A 6000-nucleotide genomic window follows, 5' to 3' on the forward strand; every position below is an offset into this window, starting at 1 on the left:
ATATTTTGAAGTCTTATTAGAAATTTGTTTGACTGAAAGTTACATTTTAAAAACAAATTGATGAAGCTGTGTGATTGAGTGGTGACACAAACCTGCTCTAATCAAATCTAATCAAGGTTCTTTTAAAAATGATGGTATTGTTGCCGCTGGACCACTAGTGTTTTTCTGAATTGTTATTTTTTGCTGTTTGGAGTTCTGCTACACTTACAGGGCTATGTAACTTCTAATCCAGGTATCTCAATCTTTTTTATATAGATAGATAATCTTATTTAAACCAAATGTGTAAATAGCTGTGCTATTGAAATATTTTGGGAGTTCAGAACAGTTTGCTTCTGTCTTTAGGGCAGGTATTAAAAATACAGGACTAGTTTTACTATTTAGCAGACTCTTGGATTATCAGTGAATCTTTCCTTCTACGTATAAAAATACATCAAGATCATCAAGTCAATAATAAAAAAATGCCTGGGATATTTGTGGAAGTTAACATTTAAACTACTTAGCCCATTATCAGAGTTAATATCTATGGGGTGTGCTATTTAATAACAATACTGTGATGAAACAAGCTTTCATTTGACAAATAATCACTAACTCGATGTAATAATTTTGCAGAATTCAGTGCTGTGTGTTTCCAGGGTAATAAAGTGTGCTAGTCAACCTACTGTTAATCACTGTAGTTTCTCTTTAGTAATATTTTATTTGGAAACCATTTTGCTTTGATTTGAAAGCCAGCAGAAATTTGATTAATAACTTGTCTCCATGAAATATGAAGCACCTGAATTGATGTGCGTGTCTGCGTGTAATACCAGAGGAAAATCTTCTGAATGATGTGTAGACTGAAGTTTGACTACATTTTTTTCATCATTTATTTCTGTGCTTTGTCAGTGTGCTGAGATTGATGAATACATTGAAGCCAGGATAACTTTGCACTGAAAATGTATTAAGCCTCTTAAATGCAGCAGCTTCTGGCTGTTCTCACAGGCTGGGAATTTGATTTCATAGCTCAAGCATAGCTTGAGCTCCTACTTTTCATTACCTTTTATTTTGTTATATTCACCTGCTAGACATAAAGACTGCAGGGTACAGTTTTGATACAGGGTGCTGTTTTTTGGTAAAACATCTCTTGGATTTCTTCCCCTCCCTCTCTTTCCCAGTTTAATGGTATCCAAATTCAAAATGTGTCTAAACACAGGTGTTAGTTCTGGGAAATGGAAGTCATCTGCAATTCACTTATTCTACTTGGTTTTAAGGACTACAGCCATGATTATATGAAGGAAAAGGACAGCAGGTTTCCAACAGTCTGAACTCTTTTTGATGTGTTCAGCTTGCTTATGGCAAGGTACAGCTCAGATCTTTAACTGCAATATCTGATTTTTGTTATCATAGTTCTTTCATATGTCTTTTTTATTAAAAATTATTTAGCTGTTCCAAAATATCTGTAGGGAAGCCTGAATAGTGTATATCCCATCCCTGGTGGAAGAGCACTGTCTAAGCCCGTGTGCCCCAAGTCACAGCTTCCAGGTGCAGAAGCAATGGCAACCCTTCTGCAAAGGACAGCTTCCTGCAGGTAAGCTCATAAGGCAGGGTGGTAAAGCTCAACTACGGTCTTTCATCCTTGGCCCTGTAGTTCTGTTTAACTGCAGAAAAAGAAATGGATGAAAGGACATAAAGATTTCCTGGGTCATTAATTTCCTCTAATTAGAAGCGCTAAGGGTTTTCCCTGTATGTGGCAGTGACTGATGATAGGAAATAGCAGAGGTGTGATCACCTCCTAACAGCACCTGGAGTGTCCTTGTCTGAGATTTGATTTCTACTGTGCCTTACTTAGAGACAGCCTTTCTGTGGCAATATAGTAAGGCTGAAGATTCCCACAGTATTGTGGCCAGTTAATAATCAATGTCAAAATTAATGCATTTCCAAATTTTAAAAGGGAAAGATAAAGAATTCCTTCAAAAATATGGACATTAAAAAATGTATATAAATGATACTTGCAGATAACATTACGTGTAATCAGAAGACTTTGTACTTCTGCCAGCATATCTGATCTCAACGTACTTGAATTGCTACGGGAGATTTTCATTACATATCTCTTGATTCATATCATGTTAGGGTCGACTATATGCCTGCACATATTTCCCAAATACCTAATCCTTTCAGGTATGCTAAGTATCATTCCATGTATGTTCTCGGGGATTTGGTTTTGTTCTGTTTCTTGTTGTTGTTGTTGTTTCTTTGAATTTTTTTAAATGTTGGGTCTTTTCCCAACGTAGCGTATGTCTGTCTATATTCATCCATATTCAATGGTACATTGAATATGGGACAGTCTTATGTTGTAGTTTCTGTTGATAGTGTGAGTTTTGATACCCTTACATGGAATTGTAAATAAATTATTATAAACTCTGACATTTAAGCCCCGTGACATGGAGAGGTGAATGTCTGCTGCTTTTCTGCTGAAAGTCTGTTACAACAGCTTTTTAGATTTTCATCAGAAAAATAAGATTTGCTGCATGATTTCTGTTGCATTTTTATAGCTATGCTATTATTTAGTTTGTTAGCATTATCTTATATGCTGTTTTTAATGTTGTTTGTAACAGCACATTATTTGCATGTTCTGTTGGGGTGAAATAGTGTCTTGTCCTGTGAGCATCGGACTGAGCGTGGAGTCCAGGCTCCAGAGACTTTGAATCTCCCTAGACTTACCATTGGGCTCAAGTCAGCCCTGAGAGAGATCAGCAGCACAGTGGCAGTAGCACTGGGTCTTCCCTACGTGACATTGGACAAGTCACTTATCTCCTTTTCTCTCAATTTAACCATCTTTTACACGGATGGACCAATGTTCACCTACCTCACAGGAGAGTTGTGAGGACAAGTTCTTTGGCTTTAAGGTCTTTCAAGATTCTATGATGAAAGGTTATATATAAATGCTTGCAGTAGATTTACATTAATACTTCAATTTAATTCATATTGTCTTTCAACCTAAAACCTCCTACTATTGACTTTAGCATGTCAATTTGGGATACTTTCTCCCATGTACCAAGCAGCATGATCTTCCCTCAAATATCCAGGCAAAATCCCAAATAAGAGCTGAATGGTGAAACTCTGAGCTTACAGTTGATACCCTGGCATGCAGGAAACACAATCAAAATTAGAGAAAAGCTCTCTTGCTTATAGAGCTGCCAATGAAAGATTCATAAATCAGAAAAAGATGAAGTGCTTTTCATTTAAAATTGGAATGGGCAGGAAAATAAAAATGAAGTTTCATGCATTTCATCTGTAGTTCTTTTACTGCATAGGAATAAATATGCTTAATATAGACAGTTTTCATCCCAATATGGTGCAGCATGCATAAAGCTTTGTGCAGGTTAGCTCTTTAAAACCAAAGCTTACACGTTTCACACATATTATCTACAATCCAGAGGAAAACAGGCAGAATGGTGGTTGTTGATGACAGTGATATTAAGGACGTCAAAAAAGCCTGCATCAGTGCTTAATTGCTAGTGCACTTATACTAAGTAAGGCATGCTGTTTGTGTTTAGAGCCCTACGGTCTTTGTTGCTTTGATTTGTGTATCTCTCATCAGAATTCCAGAAACATTAGGTACAGGTACGTGGTACATAACAGAACCTTTCTTGATCATTTTACCATGGATGTATTTTAAACTTGCATAGGGATAAGCATGAAGAAGTCATGCATATGTATAAATAATGTATTTGACCAAGTGTAAAAACAGTTCTGTTGATGTATTTGAAATGTAAGTACATTTTGTGCCACTAACACTGTGATGTATAAAAGAGCTGTTGAATGCCTTTTAATGTTGTGTTTTGTACTTTGAATCATATTGAAGAGTTTAATTTGTAATTTCAATAGATATTTTAAACGAATATGTCTCTTGTGATTCTTCCAAATCATTTTTCAAGGCTATGTGTCCACTAAAGAAAAGTACTTCTGTTATGGTAGGACTGCTTCTGCTTACCTGCCTCTCCTTACTTCAGAGCACACACAACTTTGACGGCTTCCTACCTCATTTATGGGCATAGCTGAGGTTTCTGCCTCCTGGTCTCCCACCTGAGCCAATAGAGTGAATCTGGGCATCTCTGGAGATGGACCCAACACACAACCAAGTCTCTGGTACAGCCTCTTTTGCAGGCACTTCTTGTAGGCGATTCCTGGGTGAATTTTGCTCCGCTGTGCATCACTCTGAGCCATGAGTATGTACATGCACCACAGTTTGGTTCTGATGGAGAGGATTGAAGCAGATCTCTCCGGAGTGAGTAGTTTGTATTCACCTCAGCTGCTGGTGCTGAGGTTGAGATTTTTAAGGCAAAGCCCAACCTCTCGAACAACAGAACATCCTTAGCTGTGTAACAGTGGGAATTTGCTCTCATGTTCTTGATTCCATTAACAAGCAGTTTACATTCTGCCTGAACTGCAGTTTTGGATGCAATCTTTTCTTTGGTCCCCACAGTTTCTTTCTTATTTGTTATGAAATATTTTGTCCTATTTAAAAAGAAAAAAAAAAAAAAAAGGCCCAATCTATTCAAAAAGAATAAGGTGTGCATAGCTCATATAAAAGTGTGTGCTCCACCCTTTATAATTTAAGAAAAGGCAGTTATTCATTGCTACTCATTCACACCTTTAATTGAACATAATGATTTTTCTCCTCAAGGAGAAGAGCAGTTGAGGTATTTTCTTCAATTACTTTGTCAGAAAGCAGTGCATGAATGTCAGGGGGATTCGAACAATTCTAGGAGCAGGTATCATTAACAAAGCAATCTTTCTACTTTTTTCCTCTGCTACCAAGGTCTTTAGCTTCCAATTAGGCTTTGTTTTGCCTTGCAGTTTTCTTTCAGAGAGGAGAGTTAGTTTTCAGTCACTTGCAATTAATTTTCCTGCAGTTTGGTAACATTCAACCTCTTGGGCATTTCCTTAGTCTTTATTCGAGGTTCAGCTTACCTTGCCACACAAGGGCTTTCTTACTAATGCCTTCAACTATGTGACTGGGTTTCTGTACAAAAGGTCTATAATAAGAGAACCAAGGAACTGTAGAAAGAGGATGTGAAGTCACAGATTTCAGGGTCTCACCTGTCTAAAATTAGAGCATTTAAGCAAACTAGGAATAGTCCTAATGCCACAGTAACTCCAATTTGTACCTGGGCATTGGGTGGGAGAATGACTCAGAATTAGTCCTGTAACTGTCCTCCAGGATCTGAATGATTTAGACAGTCAAATACAGCACAAAAATGTAGCATTGTTAAATAGACATATAACTGCTGGGGTTGAATTACTTACACTATGAGGTAATGCTAAATGTTGCCACTGCCAACACAGAAGAAAGTGTTTCCACAATACGTTATTTTGGCTTTCAGTTTTAGTTTTATTCTGAGACCATGGAGGATGTTTCTTACAGGAGATTTTGTGCTTACCCGACTGCAGCACATCTAGACTTAAAGTCTGATTTTGTGCAGTATAGGAAGCCTTTTCTACCCACGCTCACCTTTTTGGGAATGAAGACTGAGCCTTGAATCTGACACCACCTAAGTATGAGGTTTGTCTTAACTTTCAGCTTTCCCTGAACTGCTGTCAGTCAGTGCAAAAGCTCAGCCATTTCCTGGAAGGTGATATTCTCTTGCCCTCCTATGCTGCTTGTTAAGGTAGCTGTCTGGACAGCCTAATCAGCTTTTTTTCAGCCACTTAAAAGATACTTATTTTTTTCCCACCCACTTTGACCACAGAAGTCTAGGCCACAGGCTTTGTCCAGGCATATTATAATTCTATAGCTAAAACTGAGCAAAGCATCTTTTTACTCTTATAGTCCTTAGCACAAATGCTACTTTCAGATACCAGGTGCAAATTAGAACCAGGTCACTCTGCTCCCATATGGAATTTCCAGATGAATGTCTGTGATAATGACTGTGATTCACATAGACAAATGTTTCAGTGATGTAGATGATGCAAACCAACTCACACATACAAACAACAGAAATTCAGCTTTTTTTTTTTTTT

This window comes from Tetrao urogallus (assembly GCF_951394365.1).
Source record: "Tetrao urogallus genome assembly, chromosome: 2".
In the NCBI taxonomy this organism is placed as follows: domain Eukaryota; kingdom Metazoa; phylum Chordata; class Aves; order Galliformes; family Phasianidae; genus Tetrao; species Tetrao urogallus.